This window comes from Ochotona princeps, chromosome 26 (genome assembly GCF_030435755.1).
Source record: "Ochotona princeps isolate mOchPri1 chromosome 26, mOchPri1.hap1, whole genome shotgun sequence".
Taxonomy (NCBI): domain Eukaryota; kingdom Metazoa; phylum Chordata; class Mammalia; order Lagomorpha; family Ochotonidae; genus Ochotona; species Ochotona princeps.
The window spans coordinates 27761627-27782861 of NC_080857.1; the positions used below are offsets into that span (position 1 = coordinate 27761627).

At 40.8% G+C, this 21235-nt stretch overlaps 1 long non-coding RNA gene across 2 annotated transcripts; it reads right to left on the minus strand.

Moving 5' to 3' along the window:
* Positions 1 to 3763: 3763 nt before the first annotated feature.
* Positions 3764 to 19362, minus strand: LOC101529682 (uncharacterized). 2 transcript variants are annotated; one of them, XR_009244271.1, is made up of 5 exons: positions 19245 to 19362; positions 18000 to 18123; positions 8757 to 8872; positions 8548 to 8639; positions 3764 to 3888 (listed from the first exon to the last, which is right to left on the minus strand). It is a non-coding gene; the product is annotated as an uncharacterized LOC101529682 (long non-coding RNA). The 2 variants fall into 2 exon arrangements; XR_192101.3 differs by lacking the exon at positions 3764 to 3888 and having other exon boundaries at positions 8244 to 8639.
* Positions 19363 to 21235: the final 1873 nt, after the last annotated feature.

Consider the following 21235-nt stretch of genomic DNA (forward strand, 5'->3'; position numbering starts at 1 on the left):
CACAGAATGACAGGACACATCTGACATAATTTCACATCTCAGAACCAAAGATGCCTTCCTCTGCCTGCAGAACAGTAACCGTTGCGCAGTCTTGCTTGCCCACAAATCCACTGGATGAAGTGAGCAGGCAGACAGTAGCTCAGTAGTCCATGAGCAAATATTAAAGTTTCTCTTGATGAAACAAACCAATGAAAATAAACTTATTGTGCAATATACGAGTGAAAATAGCAACTACTGCAGCCGTGTCTCCGAAAGGCACTCATACTCTGAAAGAAAATTCGAAGAAGGAAAAACAACAACCCTATTTTAAATTTTGGTTTCATGTCCGGAGTTCTTTTCTTCTAAATATAGACTATATAACTAGCCACTGTCCAGTTTGCTGCCATCAATCTGCATTTCTATAACTTGTTCCCAGGGAGAGAGCTTCTTCCATCTCTACCAACTGCATCAACCCTTTTCTCTTCAGTTATGCAGCGGTCTGATAAGGCACACACAATTCTAACCTTTGCTGTTTCAGATTCCCTTGCACGTCCAGTGACCTATCGACTAAAGGACAGGTAAGGGGGTTTTTATTTAGCTCATTTTGAAAGCCAAACAGACATGTCAAATGCTATCTTAGGTCCTTGGGGAGCTTGACATGAACAGAAATGTAGTCTATGTGTGTTTTATGAAAGCAGGACAACTATAAGACTGCATTATATGGAGACAGCATATCCACTCACAGTAACTACAAGTGCTAAAGACTTCCCTTGGTTATCTGGTTCCCATGGCAACATCACTTGACACCTGGGCCACAGCAACCTGTGGTGATGAGGTTAGCACCTGTAAGGGTCTCTGAGAAAGGCTTCTCTGAGCTGATCTTCAGTAGAGATGGCCTTGTTGCATCTTGGGGTGAGCTTTCCCAAGAAAAAGAACAAACTTCCTGCCATTGAGGCCAAGTAAAAATGAATGATCTCTTATTTGATAATTAAATAATTGTGAATCATTTTTCTACTAGAAACTGATGAAGGGGAATATGAGGCATACAGATGTAATTTGCTGTGGCTTCCTTGTAAACTTGAGGCATACTATGACAATCATCAAAATGGTGTCATTTTATTTATGTGTGTGAACTAAGAACAATTTATTTGAAGTATTTTTCTTTTACTTTCAGAAGAATTTTGATAAATCTTTAGGAGTTGGGTTCACAAACACTGTTGGAAAAAAGGCATAGTTAGAGGTGTTTTTCACCCTGTGGAACGCTGTAGTATGAATAGATGATTAGTGATTTCTCCTGGTTGAGAGCTCTAATTCCTTGTCCATTTCATTGGTAGAAATCAAGTCAGAAACAGAGGGGAAGAGCCAGGCCTGGGGTACAATGAGGGAGAGGAACTGAGGGAGGGAATCAGAAAAACAAAAGGAGATCTTAAACTCCTTTTTAGTGGTGGATTTTTTGTTCTGCTATTGTAACTTGAGCTGCCTGTTACCATCACCTCAACAGACTTACTACATTTATGCAACTCAGTATGATGTGAAATTCTTGCGCAAAATGTTTCTCTGACCACAAGAAACACTTTGTGATGCTCACTCCTTGTTTTATTTCTTCCTTTTTAAGTCTTAAACATCTTTGCTATATCATTTTAAAGTAATTGCCACATGTGTGATGGGGCCCAAGTAAATGAGTCACTTCTTATTGACTCCCAGGGTGTGCATTAGCAAAAAGCTGGATCAGACGCAGAGCCAAGGGTTTCAATCAGGCTCTCTAGTACGCGATGAAGCAATCCCAAGTGTCAACTTTGCTTCTGTGCCCAGCTTCTGCGCCCCCCTTTTTCTTCTTAATAGTAAAGGAAGAAGAAGCCGATCCACCTGCATTTTATCGTTTCCTACTATGGTTGTGTGTGCGTGCTGTAAACCTTGAATAGGAAGAAAAAATGTAAACATCGATCTTTGGATTTAGAAGTAGATAGCAAAAAGAAAAAAACAGATTTATTTATAAAAATAAAATCTATATAAGTCAGATGAATGACACCATATATGAACACCAAATACATAACAGGGATGGTGAAAGACCTTTCCAAAACATATAAGGTTGTCTCCTCACTCCTGCAAAGGTTGATGGCTCTTTCTGTTACCATCTTTGATTAGTTCCTTCACGTATGTGTAGGCTTTTTTAAAATACATCACAAAATTCTAACTTACATGGGTCATCTGTTCCTGGATTTTTCACATATCTGTACATTTACTGAATATTTGTTACGTTGGGCCTTTGTGCCTCCCATGAGCCAACGGTTTGTGGGGAGTCTGACGCCAAACCATTGGATCTTGTGTGTGCCTGCTCACTCCACCCAGTGGATTGGGGGAAGGCAAGGCTGCTCAACTGTTACTGTTCTGCAGGTAGAGGAAGCACCTTTGGTTCTAAGATGTAAAATTATGTCAGATGAGATCTATGCAGACCGACTTTTATCAGGTTTTCAATGACTCATGCTCTTCCATTGGTGAATTGAGGGTCAGTTTTAATGAATAAAATGTGTTAGGAAACTGAGAATGTTTTCTAAACCTTTAAGCACACTTTGCATTAAGAACAAACTACTAAAAGTAGAACCACATGCCTTTAAAATGACACCTCTAAAATGCAGGGACATAAAGCAGCTGCCAGGCATGGCGGTCCCACTGCCCCTATGCAACAAAGGCACCTATATTTCACCAGAAATAAAATTTTATTAGTAACAAGTCAAATATGCTTTAAAATACAGTTACCTTTCTCCTTCTTGGTTTAAAAAGCGATTCAATAAAAACTCTCAAAATCATGACCCAAATATTTTAAATGTGAAAAAGACATATTTTGGGTTATGCAACAGATACATGTTTTTCCAAATAAATGTTGTAGAACACCATCTGTTTGATATTTGAGTCTGTTCCCATAGAACTGAAACTCTGCTTCTCTTCCTTCATTAATGGTGCATACCAAATTTATGACACTATATTTCACAATAGCTACAGCACAAATGTAGGACAAAAAGAAAGATCAACAAAAATCACGTGGCATGCTCAAATCAGACAGTTGTGTGTTGCCCATTTACATCAGTTCTACAGCCCTTCACAAGTCCCCCACAACTGGAAGGAGGTCCAGCAGGACAAGGACCTCTTAGCAGCACAGACATCTCGAGACACAGCTCACAGCAAGATGTTCACGATGTGGGTGCCATTTTTAAAGCCCAAGTTTCCCAAAATCTTCAGCTCATGCAGCAATCCAGAATTCTAAATTTAAAGCAGAATGTTTTTGTAAGATTTTCTCAGACATGCCCAAGCAAGAGATGGCCAAATTCTTGTTAGCTCTGAGCAAGATTATGTCTTTTCTCAAACATTAAAAATGGAACTCCTTTATCGGGTAGAAGCAAGGAGGGGGGGAACAAAACAGAGAAAAATACCATGTGTTACTTCCTGACCACTAAGAATGGCACCCAGCTGACGCCACAGTCCCTTCCTGCAGTAGGCACAGGTAAAACTTACAAGCAATGTTCTGTTCATGTTATTAATTCTGTAATGTGTGTGACACATGTAGAAAAAGTGGTCTTATGGCTTTACCATACTTTATTTTTGCTATTATTTCTTTTTTAAAGAAAACAAAACACCCTTAGAAAGATTACATGAACACGTATACTTTGAAAGTATGAAAATAAGTAGGAATTGCCTTTCCACTTTTAGGTGGCGTAGCCTTGCTACTCAAAGTGTGGACAACAGTAGCATCTCAAAACATAGGATATTGAAGAAATGAAGACTTCTTAGAATCCCAGAACCACTAAGAAGAATCTGTTCTCTAGCACAATTCCTAGCGAACTGTACACTCACTAAGATGTGAAAAGTACCAGCATGAGGAAACGTTTTAAATCAACCCCAGTATAGGATAATCTTTGGGAAAAGAAAAAAATCACTTTAATGGAGAAGGTTTGTTCAAAATATTCAACAAGGAATGATGTAACAACTTCTACATGTTGTCCACACAAAAAAGAAATGAAATGATCGACATTTGTTGTGTTGATGATCTATAGTAATAGTTTCAAACAAAAGTATATAAATTAAGTTCCCATATATTACATATTCATGAACTGCTTCAATTATTCACAATTTCCCATTGATTCCTATGTATTTTCTTTAGCAAAACATATACAACTGTTAACTATCACATTAAACTCTAAAAACATAAAGATCATCTTAGAAAACATTTACTTAATGACTAAGTACAATAGTTTTAAAAAGAATTATGTCCAACCAATAGTGACCACATTGTGATAGATTCTAGTTTCGCTCATTCTAGGCACCATTTCCAAAAGGAATACAGACAAAACTGCAAATTACTGTTTCTTCCAGGTATCTGAGCAAATAAATACCCATGCTATCAGGTAAGGTGGGGATTAAAAAAAGAATTACCGTTTCCGTTTTGGGGGTTTGTAAGACTGGAAATCAGGTTGTGATGCAGAGAGGAGGCTACTGGGGAAGAAGATGGCTCAGGTCACTGGTGTTAAGAAATCCTGACGTTCATTCAAGCACATCACCAGCACATGTTAAATTTTACAAGATTGCCTATTGACCTTACACATGCAATGCAACTCTCAGGCTATGTTTTTTTAATTCTGCTTCTCCCTTAAGGCTTTTCTTGACTTTAGTAGTAACCTGGTTTGTACTGCAAACGAACATGAACGTCAAAGAGGGGGAAGAAGATTGTTCCTTACTGGGTCTGTTTTCTGACCCTCCCCAAGGATCAGTGACGTACCCACACAGTCCCCGTGCAATGCACTCTGTTATGCTGCATGCCAGGATACATTCATTGTTTCCTTCATACTTAGCTCTTGTCTAGTCCAATAAAACCCCCTCTGCATGTTTTCTGCCTTGAGAATGCTTTTAGTGACATGCATTTGATGAGCACCTTAGCCTGGAAAAGATAAAAGCAGGCACTGCTCCCAGTAAAGAGCTCTTGTCACCTTTTCAAACAAAACCAAGTTTTTATGTGCGTCCCCCCATCATTTGTGAACTGCAGTGAGCAAAGCAACTGCACATTACTCCTTTGAGCCGCCTCAGCCCCAGCACGGAGCCTGTTTCATAACGAGGCTCAAAGACGCTGGTGGATTGCACATGTTCCCAAGTTCCCTAGCACTGATTTTTTTTTACATCTTGGGATGTATTGTCAAATCAGATAATGCATTTGAGCTCATCCATCCATAAGCAGGCTCCCCCTATTGTCTTCTTGCCGTCGTAATCATTTTCTACCTTTCGTCTTCTCATCCATCATAGAGAGCTCAGTGTAAGAGAGATTCCAAACATCATCTCTGCCTATTTGGATCTAGTCTTATACAGCTCTGGTGGAAGAAAGAAAAAGGATCTATACATTGCAGAGATATGGTGTGTGTGTGTGTGTGTCACACAAAGAAAAGTCGAAGTAAATGAGCACGCAAGCCATCTCCCTCACTTGAGGCATCTCTTTGACTCAACATTGCTGACCCTTACTTCTCTCTTTTTAAAATGCTTCAACTCGCATTTCCCCTTCTCGCTTTTTTGTGTCTTTCTTCTCGGTTAGCCCTGTGAGCTGACTGCATCCTCACAACAGTGATCAACATTACACAAAACACGCGCATTGCCCGCCTCCTCCTCTTCAGCTAACGGAAGGCTCCTGGCCTCAGAGACGGAATGCCCAGATTCAAAAAGAATTGTGGCTGCTCTCCTAACTTGTGCAGCTCCAACAGCAGAGCAGACAAGATGGACAGGAGAGCAAGCCGGGGTACAGATCAGTCGGCCATGGTAAAATGGCAGAATCCTACTGGCTAGCTCATACATTGCTTACACACGGATTATTATTTAAAATCAAAGTAACATTAGTCAACTCCTTATACATGAGTTGTTTATTAGAAAAAATGAAATGCCTTAAAAGATATTTTTAGTAGCCAGCTCTTGAAAGGAACTCATTTTAAAAAAACATATTCACAAATATCACTAATTTCTGACAGCCCCTTCTTTACATATGAATGTCATGATCAGAGAGCTCAATGAATGATATCATCAAATAAAACAGACTGAAACACTTGCTGCTGGTTCACTGCCCAACAGTTCTTGCTTTGAGGTTTCTCACATACAATAAAGCTTATAATTTCATACTATTTTGATAAATTTTTTCTCTCCCTTTTCTTCCCATTACAAAGTATGTGTATAACAATCAACCAATTTCAATATCTGGTATTGACGTAAGTTTGATTAGCATCGGTGTCTTTTTTTATAGATAGACTCCTAAGAGCTAAATGTTCAGTTCAAATAAAAAAATGCTGAGTTCTACTTCTATTTTTAAAATTATGTGATATGGATCATTATCCTATTGGATTTAGAAACCTTTATCAATACTGCTATTGTTTAAGAGAGCTATATTTTTAAAAGAAGTATTGTGAGAAATAAGGTCTTTTAGAAGCAACGAAATAAAAATGTTTTAACTTCTGTGTCAAATTTTGTCCTTAATTTTTAAAAATCTGTACAACCCTATCTCACCATTAACACTAAATTGCCCAGAACAATTAACTTCAATTATACTTGCTCATTTTCTAAAGAGTCTTTTTTATAACTTTAATTGAGCAATTAAATAAAAACATGACACGTTTATCAATTATCTATTTTTTGCGATCCTCAACAGTACATATTAATTGGGATGCTAAAATGCTTCCTACCAAATGTACCCACATGAATCACCTGGTGACTGATTAGACAGACCAAGGATTGAAGCAAAATTAAAAGAATTCTACTGAAAAGAAACTGGTCTTCTTGATTTCAAGTTAATCTCCAACTAGGTAAGTTATAATGCTGACTAGTTACTAGATTTAAATTTGTCATGGCCTATGATCCTGGGAGGTCTGTATTATTTTTCTTTAAATCATTGGTTATCATTATTAAGTAATAAAGTACTCAAAAAAAAGCACATTAGTAAGCAAATTGTTCCAAAATTCTTTATAAAACATTCTTCCATATCTTGTGCAATTCTTATTTTAGACTGCTAGCCTCCCTATCCCAGTCCTCCTCCTCCTAACACTCATCTTCGAGTCTTTGGTATCTTCTTAAACTCACCTTTGGCAGCACGCTTTCCCAATTTGTGTGATCATTTATTGAAAATTCTCTGAACAGTATGCTCCACAGGACGGGACTCAACACTGAAATCAGACACCTCACTCAGTCCTCAAACAACAGGATGGACCTCTTCAGTTTCATGAGTGTACTTAACAGGTTAAACAATTATCTTTCAAATTGCAAAATACAGGGGGTTATCAACATTTTACCGCTGAAGGCATTCTGAAGCATTTTGTCAAACTGTGAATGATCAACTCTTCTACAAAAATCAGTGCAAAGTTCCCCCTGGGCAATCTTCAACTGACGCTTTACTAGATGCGGAAAGAACATCCTGCCGAATTTCTGTTATTCTAATTTCTGCAGATAAAATTTTTGAAAACAATTAATCCACTGAAGGCCAATTTTATCTACCTCTCCTTTTCCTGAGCTCCATAGCTTAAAAAAAATGATATAATAAATAAAACTCTAAAGGCTCATCATAAATGTTAACCAACTCCTGGAACTTGGAGATAAGCCTATTTGCAAGGCTACTTTACATTTTATTAAGTTTAAGTTTTAAACAGAAAAAGCCTACCAAGACTGAAGAGAAAGAAAAACAGGAAAATGAATCAGTTTGGAGAAATGTGGTTGTTAGATTCAGCAGCTCCCTGGCAGCATGCATTTGTCCATTTTTAATCCTCTCCAACGGTAAAGGGGGAATGCAAGTGGTTTTGGCCCAGTGCTTGTCAAGCCCAAGCACTCAGAAACAGCCAATCCTTTCCGGTCATGGATAGAAAATGAAATTGTATCCACCCTCAATGCTCAGTGGCACATCATCAATTTGTTTTTTTTGTTTTTTTTTTTTAATCTCTACCAAGAATGGCACAATTTGAAATCAGGGAGCTTAACAGTTTTAATCTATAGAACAACCTGATTGTAAGTGTGTTCCTACACACCTTTAAAATAAATCTTGGCTTCTAAAGCACGAATTCACTGTCTTCACTGTCTCGTGGTATATGGAAAAGTTTTGAACTCAAGTTGGCGATACTAGGAACTGCTGAGTAACAACCGTGGTTCTCTCCAACCAGTTCAGCACGCATCTCATCTCTGATATCAAGTGCACTGATCATGAATGCCTTATAAGAACATCTTCACTAGAAACAGTTCAGGCATTTAGAAACAAAGTATCAATGGACTGAACAGTTACTTTAATTCATCTTATAAATAAGCAACTGAGAATTCTGCTCCAAGTGGCTACTAGTGTAACCCAGCCCGTAAATGGCACTCTCCGAAGCATAAGGCACAATATGATACGAATGTAGCTCCTCGTAATACACAGATTGAGAACAGCACTCCTGTACCATAAACTTCAGCCGTTTTCTTGTATCGGTATAAGCAGTCTTGTAACAGGGCGCTTCCTTAAAGTATTCATAGCTCTCTTTCTCCGTCTCTAGATGTATCTTCCTCAGCAAATTGTTAATTAACACAGACCTTCTTAAGTAGGTTTCTGGGTCTTCAAGAAACCTGAGCTTTTCCAGAGAGAGTTTGAGAATGCAAGTTCTGTCCTCGGGTAATATCAGGTGCTGAAAAATAAACACAGCCATTCAAATCACACTGCCGGACATGCGCGCATCGGCACGTTCTGCTCCTCCAGAGCAATAAAATAAAAGGAAACAAGAAAGCAAAGGATCCACGCTTACTTTTGGAAAATACCCATGGTAATCCTGATGTAGATCTTCTTCTTCTGCATATTTTCTCTTAAAGTACGCTACTTTCGACGTCGTTGATGTCTATGTCAGTACTTCTGTTGGATAAGCTAGACAAACACAAGAATTGGAGGCAAATCAGGTTTGAGCCGAGAGCACTTTATCAGGTAAACTCCACTTGTTGAGAGGAAATCAATAACCCTAGAAATCACTGCTGTCACCTCCCTCAGCAGCGAGGCGAAGCAATGCGTGGCGATCGTTTTCTGAGCCCAAATAGTTATTTATAGACAAAGCCATATACTATAGGTATGATAGGATCATTGTCCTAAAATGTCTTAATATCAGTTCATTATTAAAAAAATGAAAGATTGTTATGATTGAGAAACATGAGTTTCATATAATATCTTTCTATAGGACCTGGCGCGGTAGCCTAGTGGCTAAAGTGCTTGCTTGAACGCACCGGGATCTCATGTGGGTACCGGTTCTAACCCCGGCGGCCCTGCTTCCCATGCAGCTCCCTGCTTGTGGCCTGGGAAAGTAGTCGAGGACGGCACAAAGCCTTGGGACCCTTCACCTGTGTGGGAGACCTGGAAGAAGCTCCTGGCTCCTAGCTTCAGACTGGCTCAGCTCTAGGCTGCTGAGGTCACTTGCGGAGTGAATCATCGGATGGAAGATCTTCCTCTCTGTCTCTCCTCCTCTATATATATATATAATCTGACTTTACAATAAAAATAAATAAATCTTTAAAAAATATCTCTATTAAAGGTTCTGATTTAAGCGAGTTCTGATTGAGTTCAGATTTTCAGACAAGAAATGACTTGGCTTCCTACGGTTTCCTCTAGGTGGCGCTCAAATTACAGAAAGCAGACAAAATTACAAGCAGAAGACTAGGGGCCGCTTAGTGAAAGAAAGCTCTGAATGAATTTGGAGAACAAATGGAGTCCAGTTCAGATTCATTCACCCTCAAGGCCAGGCCAGAGAGTTCCCAGTTTAACATAATTTATTGTGCCCTTAACCTACTCGCAAACATTTTTATGTGTCGAAGCCATTTAATGAACAAAGCAGTGAGATTATTAATGCATTGTTTAAATGAATCTGTAGATTCATTTGGGGCTTTTCCCTATAACATAATTTTTTAAAGCTTAAGTATTAAAAATGAGCTCTTCAAAATGCCTCATTTTCTAGTTTTTCTCCCAAGCGAGCAGCATCTGCTTAAGTCTTCCTGCCGATTTTTTTTTTTTTTTTTTGCAGCTTTCTGAACACTTTTCCAATAGTACAAGCTACAAAAAATACAAAACCACACCACTAGCATTTTAAAATTATACTGGCATTATTGTGGGGCTGCAAGTCCTACAGAGCCTTAAGCTTGAGCTGACGTGTTATACAAAGAGAATCAGGAACATTAAGTTACTAATAATGCGACTTCAAAAGGGACACACACAGCCCTAACTCACAACTGACATGGAGACAATAATTGCTACCATATGTAAACAGTCGCAGAATCCAATAAAAAAAAAAAAAACCATTCAGCTGTCATGGAGTTCTCACAGATTTCAACAGCTGGGAAAGAAAGGAGCAAAATCCATGAAGATAGTAAGCAAAAAGCTCCCAAAGCCAGGTTTTTCAGAGGCTGTTTTACAGGAAAATGCATTTGTATTTTTAAGCATACAATGAAACAGTTGAAACATTTGGGGTTTACCAAGGGATGATTATTTTCACTTCTTTTGAGACTGTCTGACTATTCTATATAGGAGACGTGTCGGGGCAGTGTATGGTGCGTGGCTAAGAAACCGCAGGGAGTGCCTGCATTCCTATCAGAGAACCTAGTTCGAGTCCCAGCTCCGCTTCTGGCTGCAGCTTGCTAGCAGTGCTGGCGATGGCTCAAATACTGTGTCCCTGTCACCCACAGGAGAGACTTTGAATGGAGTTCCAGGCTTCTAGCTTGAGCCTGGGTCAGTTCTAGCTGTTACGGCCACTCGGGTGAGCAGACCAGCACTTGGAAGCACTACCTCCTTGTCTGTCTCTTTGTCTCTCTTTCAAATTTCAAAAAAAAAAAAATAATTTTTTAAGTTTGTGAGAGAAATGGAATTAAAAGCCACTTATTTTGGTGCGAAAATTTTTGAAATCCATACTTGCTGCATAAGACACATATTCCATAAACTTTCTGAAGACCCTTCATATAGATGAATTTCAACATTTATTTGCATGGAATAAAGTTCTGTTTCACACAAGCTTGTTGAAGAAACTCATACTGCTTCTCATCGGGCATCAACTCCCCTCTGGGACTTGTTAAGGCATAAATTACTGAGTGCCTCCCCCAGGGTTTGTAATTCAGGAAGTCTGAGCTGGGAATAGAGAATGTGTATCATCTAACAAATTTCCAGGTGATGTTGGTGCTGCTGTTCTGGGAGCCTCGTTCCGGGAGCTTCTATGGGACATGTGAAGCACAGCAGGTGTAGTAATAGCCATGTTATGTGGAAACAGACCATTGAGCTCTGCTGAATAAGCTGATTGGCTCATCACCAGATGCCAAGCAGTTGGCTTGATTGATGCTTGCTGTCATTGCTGTTCTTTCTGTTGCTTCCCTGTATTAACTTAGATGCTCTAGCCTTATGAATAAGGCCAGACTGCATTATAATTAAAAAGCAAATAGTAATATCACTGCTCACCATCAATTCTTGCTTCCAATTAAGAAGAATCAGTGGGCTTTTATGAGCACTGTATCTACCCAGATCCCAAGTTCACTCACTGTATCACTCACTGTAAGATAGGAGACAGTGAGAAGCTATTGGACCTGAGTAGGTTTACCATTAGCAAACGTTATTTTTTAATAGATGTAGCTCTTTAATATGTATGTTCATTTTATATCCCAGAGTAATACATTATCTCCAGCATTAATGACTAATTAAAAACTGTTTAATGAATGATACAAAGCAAAGCAGGTGTTAGCTTGGAAAACTAAATGTCAATTAGGTTTATTGTTCTGGAGCCCAGGTGAATCTCCAGGGAAAATATTTTTATTTAACAGACCAAACTACCCAACCACCACCACCAAAAAACAAAACAAAACAGCAAAAAACAGTGATTCTAAGGTTCACACAGTTCTGTCTGGGCTATGTTCAAGCAATTAGACAAAACTATGCAATGCACCAGACCTTCAAAATACAGGAAAAAAAATCTCAGGTCTAAGTTGTAGTCTCAGCTCCTCCACAGGCAACACAATTAGCTACTTTGTCTTACAACCATCCCCATGGATTGCTAAAATTTTGAAAAGGTTTCACAGTTGCTAACAGTTTGACAGCTCCTTGCAGGCTGTTTTACTACATACAGTGTTTTCAGCATCACATTTTGGAGGATAGTTTTAGCCATTTTTAGGCTAAACTACATACACCTATAGAAACTGTAAGTTCCAACATCTGTTTTCTTGATCAATTAGAACTCAAAAAATCAGGAGTTGCAGGCTGTGGATTTTCTAATTCAACCTCCCCACTGTATAGCTGGGGAAACTGCAGCCCCAAAGATTATAAGCTCAGTGACTGATCTTCTGGTGTGTGCCTGAGAGGTTGGGTTTGGAAAGCCAAGGGACATAGGCTGCCTCTTCTTATCTGTATGACTTTAAATCAATGAAATAAGAGTTCTACCAATCTCATTTGTAAAGCAAGGATGGAAATGATACTGGCTCAGACGACCACTAAAATAACTCATGGGAAGTAGCTGGCACCGTGGATAGCATACAGTATGCTTTCAGTCAAATCCTAGCTCTTAATAGTATTAAAAGTATAGGATGCCATCTGAGTGCAAAGCCTGAGCTGGCTGCTTACCTCTGAATTCAAACCTCTTCCTACCACCCGCCTCTCAGAGGCACGAGGCTGTACTTTGACAGTGAAATACGGCAAGAAGATATTTTGAATGGTGAAGTTGGAAAATAAAGTATAGGTTCTATAACAGTGCCAAGAAAATCTTTCTGGTACATTTCCATCGGTCATACATGTTGGTGAAGAAAATGTAAAATGTTTTCAGACATCTGAGTAATTAATTAAAGTGGATCTGAGTATGCAAAAACAGTTCATTTATTATGAACTAGTGAACACATGTAAATATGGTCATCATCTTCTTAAAACCTAAAAAAAATGAACTTATTATTCAAATAAAGCTGATGACTGGTCAAGAAAACAAAATGACTATATAAACATAAAACAAAATGACTATATATTTTCTTATTCAATAGGCTGAAGTCTGAGTAAAGTATATAAATTATAAAGCTGAACTAGGCTGAGTCTAAATTTATCTGTGAAGGTGAAATGGCCAGTACTGTCATAAATATTTAAAGTGTTGTTAATGCTGTAACCTGTAGGTTATTAAAATATCCGTGCCAGGCTCCATGTCTGTTGTAATGCAAACTTCAACAAGGGACAATTGAAAATCACACATCAGTGTGACCATCCCTGCTATGATCGTTTCTGGCAGTACTATTTATATGCGTTTCTTTAAGCCAACGTTTAAAATGTAATTATAAATGATTGCTCCAAGTCTTTTCCTTATTGTTCTGCCCCCGCCTCCAGACAGATTAGATCCTATTATTGTACAAGTGATTTCATTTGGTACATGGCCCAGGGACAGTACATTAAGGACACATCATCAGCAAATTAATTTATAAACACTTTGAAAGAACAATGAAAAGGACAATGAATGGACAACCCCTGTTACAGCAACCCATTCTTCATTCCAAGACTAAAAGGCCCAAGAAATATAAAGAAGTGATGAGCTTCATGTATCTTCGTTTTAGTGGGATTTTCGTTTTTCCCTGTTACAGTTTAACAAACACATTGCAAAACAGAGTTGAAACCATTCTATTAGATGTGTGCAGTTGAACTACAGACAGAAACGATAGAGGCCGATCGATGGGAAGAATTCAGTCAAGTTCTACCTTAGGTCAATAACTGATTTGTGTTGTAGAAAAATCATGCACGTTAGCCTCAGAATCTCTTGCTGATTGCCCTGTGTATGGTGCTGGCCTGATGTGAGCCTTAACAAGAATAGCTGCCCCTATTTAGATAAGTAATGCTTTGTCACTGAAAAAGCTACTGAATATCTCAAGACATACATTCACTCTTTTCAAGAGCCAGTCCATGTGTTACTATTAGTCTAATTCTGCAGTCTTGTCACATGGCCTAAAGCACATCTGGGTAGGCATTTGTTCTGACAGGATGCTGGAAAAAATGCCTGCATCCCGTATCAAAGAGCCTAGGTGTGATGCCAAACTCAAACTCCTGATGCCACCTGCCTGCTAAAACAGACCAGGCAAGCAGCAGGTGACAGCGCAAGCTGATGACCTCCTACCGTTTCTAACTGAGACCTGGATCAAGTTTCCAGTTCCTGGATGCAGTCCAGTGCTGCTGTGGTCATTGTGGGAATTGGGGGAGTGAACCAGTGAATGGCTTGCTTTCTCTCAAAGACATACGATTTTTCAAAAAGCCAAATACTGCAGCATAATCTTCTAGCGATGCCCACTAGTTCCAACATCAGCTTTGGCATCTATTTGGTGATGTAGGGTAAGATCACTGCCTGCCAGGAGCCTGAGTTAGATCAAGGGAGAATATCACACTCTTTTTAATCATACATGAGTACCCCCATGTTTGTAGAAATGTAATTAAGAAATAAGTTGGATTTGGTAGTAAAGTTAAAATCCCTGCTTCTAAAGAGTCTACGAAGAGTTCATGGAAAATGTGAACACTGATGACACTACTCATGCATTTCAAAAATGCTGAAACAAAAACAAACCTACTTTTTGATTCCTTCACTCCACAAATGTTTTTTAAGCACTCTTATGTGTGAATTAGATGAGCTGCTATTTGAAAAGTACTTACTTGCTCAGTGCTTCACACATACGTTCATGTTTTCTGCTCATCAAGTATGACTACTACGGCAGTGACCTCACTTTTGAAATCACAAATGTCTAGTCTAGTAGAACGCGTTGTATGTAGAACTTTGACCCGCTCTCTAGCGTTAAGCGCAGCTTGCATCAGCTGTTCAAGAGCCCATGCCAGAAGGCAGTCAGGCTCTGCAACTTCTAAGACTTGATGCTCAGGTGTATTCCACCACCCGTCCTTCTTCTGTGGCATAACCCCTTGCCTACCACCTTTCTGGTGTTTTGCAGCAGTAGATCACAGTGCCAGTGTTTAGCTCAGAATCAACGGAGCATCTGTTTCTCCATATTAATCACCCACCATGACTACAGTGTTGATTCTTCTGGCAGTTTCAAATTACTAACAAGTTGCAGCTCTTGGGATATTTCTGTAGCAACTTCCAGGGATGCTAAAAAGCCAGCGAATTTGAAGCATTTCTCAAGATCCCAGCTGCATTCTCTGGTACTACATTCCATGTCCTCTTGAAAAAAACCCAAGCACAGGTATGGGACATTTAAGGAAACACCAGTTTGTCAAGCCTGTTTTCCCCCCATTGTTGATGGTCTCTACACCAAAAAGAACACTGTTAAATAAGATGTAACCAGCCAGGTAATCATCATGAGGTTAACTAACCTACATGCTGCATCCAAACCAATGTCTTCCACCATATGTCTCTACAATGACAAGGCCAAATGAAGTACGTTTCATGGACAAACTTTATGATTCACCAACCCCTAGAAGGGTATTCTTTGTTTTAAGGATTATACTCTTTCATTCCGCTTATTACCTTGTAAAGTGAAAATGATTCAGAAAGAATACTGGGTAAGCCATCACATAACTAGATATTGATGACAAGAAATGTCTCATTAAAAATATGTAGGGAGATGTTATATCTTCCTTACATGGCCAGGACCAGTGATCAGTAATGGATTTGATATTCTAACCTATGGACAAAAGTGGCCATTTGGACACCCTCTGTTTTGATATCTCTGCCACTGCCAGCCCATATTTGGGTATATCACCAAAAACATCTATCCGGATCAGAGTTGTTCCTCCCCAGTGGAGTTACAGACAATGTCATGATGGAGTTGACCAATAATAGTACATACTAATGTTATACAAGATTTTGATTTAGAGCTGGGTGACTCTCTGGCATCCCTCACATGGGACTTGATTTGTGTCCCTACCTGAAGTTATTCTCAGGGGAAATGATCCCCAGTCACAGCATGCCTGCATTCTAAATTGGATGTGAATGATTTATTCATGTGTGTTATGTTCAGGTTCAAGAAATCTGCTTAGTGAGTGGTTTTAACCCCCACACTAGATACAGAGAAAAAAATCAGAGATTGATAAAACGAATAGCTTATTGGAAAACTGTGCAATCTAGGCTCTCGAATCCTGGCTTTCTTTGTAAGATCTCTTATTTTCTTGATGTTCCTAACCCATGCTTCATTTTTATAATCACTTAAAAAAAGATTCTGATGTAAGTGCACTTTAAAGGTTCAAGGAAAATTGAACTGATAATTATGTTTTTCTTGGTGCAAGAATTTTTGAAATGCATGCATAATTCTTTCATACCATACAATTCTAGCAGACCCCTTATCTACTTCTGCAGGGGAAATGTTCTGGCTTCAAGCTTGGGATTGACAGGGACTGGCACTGCCAAAAAGTGCAAAGATATTCTTCCTTAATTCAAGTGCTGAATGGTTTTGGTTGACTTACTTATACCTCTGCATCTAGGAACATTATTGCATTCTAGATTTCTCTGAGTTTCTGAGAGCAACCCGAATTGGTCATTTCTTGGCCTGAAATAGAGCAGCCATCAAGTGGAAACCACAGTGCTGAAGGGTGCAGACCCTAGAGAAAAGTTTCCGATGCTTCTCTGTGTTTCATACACTGCCATAAGCTTGAGCATGGCAAGCTCATCCACATCTAAACACTTTCAAATACAGTATCCAAGTGCATACCCCCTCTATCATACATGATTTAAGCATAACAGCGGGTGTTCCCATACAGGAGGGTGATGACATCATCACACACACATCAGCAGATTTTTGTTTTCACACTCTAACTTTGGATCCATCCATGTCTTTAGGATTAAAAATTTCTACTGCAATTATATCATTCATTTTTATTTAATGCTAAATACTGTGGTGACATTCTCTTATGGATAGCTTTTTGGTATAAATCTGATCATTAAATTTACACAATAGAGAGTTCACACATTGCACACTTCTGATAGAATAAAAATTAAATTTTTTGAATCTCATTTGCTCTGTTTGATGCTGACATTGGTCTCAATGGAAGAGTAGATTATCTCAAATTTCAAGAGTGTTGAATGCCATTAAATTTCTATGTAGATTACGTAAGAAATAGGATGTGTATAAATTGGTAATGTATAAGATGAACACATATATAAGAACCACTAATTGTGCCTGCTGTATTCAAACTTTCTTCAGATTAGTGGTATGAACACAGCTCTGCAACATCACATGTCTGGTGTCAGAAAAGCTTATGATCTTGTGAATTTGTTTCTCTCCCCCCATCCCAAATATAGTTATTATGATAGGAAAAGGAAAAAGGACTGGTGATGATAAATTCTACTAACATCAGCATTCAGGAATCTTACATGTCTTAATTCAAAATAACACTGCAGAGATCAATATTTATTAAGTCTCATTATATTGATAAATCTACAGTACCATCCTAGGATAAATTTTCAAATAGGTTTCTGAATAAAACATTCCAATTATTTATTTTTACAAAGGGGAGTAAGGATAGGAAGAAATGCAGCATGGGCCATTGTCATGAACCGGATTGTAATTTGCCAGGCCGGTTACCTACAACTGTACCTGGCTAGCTCAGTACATGGGAAAGTTATACAACGCCAGCAGCCAGAATGATGCTGGTATAAAGACTGCATTCAGTCTTCAAAATTGATTTGGAAATTGAATGCAACACTCATAGATTTTTTATCATTGTGACCTTAATGCAAATTAAATGAGAAACATCACCACAGTCCCCCTTTGCAACTTGCAGAGTTCAGTGTCTTCTCTCCCCGACCCATCCAGACACGCTTGGTACCCAAATCCTTTCACCTGCCGTGTTCATGTACCCAGCGTCAGGCTACCTAATTTGGCCTGCCCTATCTTAGGGAAATCTGCCAGCCCACAAATGTCGCTTTCACAGAAAACCTCTATCGACTTGCACCCAGCAACCATCTATATAAACAAGCCTTCATATTGATCTTGTAAGTTATGGTAACGCTACATTAGCATTTATTTCTGTGGATACATATTTAAACAGTCATTTCTCTCAAGCTGGCGATTACCTGGCAATGCTGAATCAGTCTGAAAAGTGTATCTCTGGGGCAGCGTCAGACAATCTGGCAAGAGTTCCCCTCTGCCCAGTGAGCATTTCTCACAGCCTCAGGCTCATGAATGGTTATCTCAGACCTCAAAGAAAGGAGACAGACACAGATCACATCAGATGAGTCGGCTGCACAGACATTAGCTGGTGGGCAATCCGGGGGGAGAGATGTGGCAGACCCACCCTGTCTACCATGCTTGGGGGGAGATTGAACTGGACCAGCTAGGGAATGGAACCTTTAAACCCTCACACGCTTTAATGTTGTCCAGATCTAAGTCAAAACTTGAAGATTCTGAGCTTTCCTAAGAAATCTGGAAATAATTGAATAACTTATCACAACAGCTATTGACCTGAGGGGCTGTTTGGGGGGAGGAAAATTATCTGTAGGTTGATTTTTTTTTTTTTTAAGATTGTCAGAGACAGATATCCTTCATTTGTTTTTGAAAGGCCAGATGTTGACTTCAGAGAGTGTTCCCTGTGAAGCCACGGAGCCACAGTCAATGCACAACAGACTGGTCGGTGTTGCTGTAGAAGTCACGCTCTGTCCCCCAAGATTTGCAAAAGCCAAATGCTCCATTTCCTAGGAAAACAGATTTTTTTTTTCTCCAAAGGACCTTGTCTAACTGCACCGCTTCTACATGGATGTATGCTTGAGGATCTCATCATCTTCTATATTTAGAGAGATGAGCTTTCCAAGGGAAGACGGGCAGCCAATAAGGAGAATCCCATCCAGAGAGGTGAGTTACTATGGTTACTTTTCAAGAGGTTGGGTGAGAGAGAACGGCTGCCCCGCTGCCGGCCAAATGGACACTTGCCAGGGGACGGGGCTAAGGAGAATGTGACCCCCATACGTGTTGATTCAATTAGCACCAAAGACACTTCGGTATTGTAGGTTTGACCGCCGACGCTCTGCGGGGTCTTGCTTTGCGCTTCAGCTCGCCCAGCCAGGACATAGGCAGGGAAAAGGAGAAGGATTGAAAACTTCAGAGAATTACCCCTAACCGCGGGTTAGGAGGGGAGTCCCGTTAGAACCAATCTCCAGATTTCCGAATACTCAAATCAGTCTTGGGACCAGCAGCTGGCCACTGTTTAAAGGCTGGAGCAGGGTGAGGGGTAGCGAGCAGAGTGGAATCCTGGAGCCCTTCCCTGTTCCCGGCGATGAGACCAGTTTTACAGCGGCCACCTGGCTGCAAGGGTCCAGACTTACCTTGCCAGCCGGGTCCACTCACCAGGAGACCGCTCGTGCACTTGCGTAGAGGCGCGGGGTTAGTTGCTCGCCGCTGGTGTTGCGGCGCTGTCACCCCTCAGATGGGCCCTTGACAGCGACAGCTACGCCGGGAACTCAGCGGCCACTGCAGCTCGGCGGCGGGCAGCCCTGGATCCTGCAGGTCCGTCCCACAGTCTCTGAAGCGCCTCTCGATCGGGGATCGGAACGCGAGGCGGGCGCGCAGCTCTGCTCCGCGCGCATTGGACCAGAGGGAGCAGATGTTACCCGGTTGCTAGGAGCGTTGCTAGGCGGCGATGACGCCCCTCCTCAGCTCCGCCAGCAACTTTCCTGCAGGTCGGGTGTGCTGGTGGGGGGCTGCGGCGGGCCAGGTGGAGGGAGCAGGAATGCGGAACAAAGAACCCCATACTTCAGGGGTTCCGCTGCGGTCCCCAAGTTGTTGGGTTGGGGATCAGCAGTGGGTGAAAGGCCCAGACCCAGCAGGAGCTAGGCACTGCGCCTCCAGGGGGTCTGGGTCACTCGCTGCTGGCCTTCCAGCAGGTCGAATTTGGGGACCGCAGGGGACTGACACTTGCAGAACCCAGTTGGACTCTCATCTTGGAGTTGGGGCCTGGGAAGCCAAGAGGATGTGACGTGGGTGAGGTGGTTGCACAATGTGGGATATTCTGCTTCTTGGACTCCCTTATTCAATGTGTTCCTGTTTGTGTCTGTAGGTTTGTGTGGTTGGTTGGTGGCCTATGAAGAGGAAAATATGAACTAATGCATGAAAACAATCCCAGATTCTATTTCTCCTTGGTGCCACCTGTGTGTGCTGAAGATTTCAGAAAAAGATTTCCGTCGTGCAAAATATCCTTTACACAGACGGTTTTCATTTTGATCCAATGGCTGATGCAGACCTCAGGCTCAAGTGATAACTTCCTTAAAAACTTACAAAACTAATGAGGCTTTTTACCAGAAAGAATTTAGAAGGTTGGTATGTTTCAGCCATGTACATTTTAGTGTAAATTTATCAAAAACGTTTGTATTAGCCCTGATGTCTCACTCAAACTCTGTGTTAATTTTCTCTTAGCCATTGCCAGTTATTGGGGTGGGGTAGCAGGCATGATTACAACATCAAGGTGGGCAAACTTGGGTTTGAGTCGATGAGCCAAGGTAAAGAAGAGGAAATAACGCAGTAATTTTGCCCAAGGCTATCTGCAAAGACTGAAAGACAGCAATAACCGTTTCCCTGATAGAATCAGACTGGGCCAGGATGGAAGACAACACCTCTGGGAAACTTAAAAAGGGAGAAGTTTCTGTGTTTGGAAGCAGAGCAGGTCTGCATGTATTGTTGTTGATGGCTGTGGCAGCAGGCAACCTGTGGGATGCGAGGGCAAAACCAAGACGACACAGTGTGTTCTGTTTGCCATCAGGTTTTAAAACCTGATAACCTCCAACCAACCTGTCTAACAGAAACACTCACAGGCCAGCGTGGGCTTGGAGAGGCAGTGATAACAGTTCCAGCCCTGAGGGATGGCAGCAGGCTTCAGATGGGTACAGCACAAAGCGGGAGGGAGCCACATCCAGAGCCACACTCTCACTCCTCGTTCCTGGCGAGGGATGAGGGGCGCCAACATCTCCATCAGCCCTGCCTTCTTGTCCTGTTCACTCATGCGGCCTCACACCCTGGTTTTCAAAGCCCAGCCACTACAGACCTGCTCCTCACCCACCGTGGATGTACTGTGCATGCTGTTTCTGCTTCTCTGTGTGCCTCCCTTTCACCTGGCTTTCTCATCCTCAGCCTTCAAACTTCAGCTCAGGTAGTACTTCCTCACAGTAGCTTCCCCTGACAGCCTCCCGCTGACTCGATTAGCCCACTAGTTACACCCCGAAATCACATAAGCACCCCCATTTTTCAGTATGTGGCACACCGGATTGCAGACTCCTTCTGCCTCGTTAGCACCGTGTCCCCTGTGTCTAGCTCAGGGTGCCTG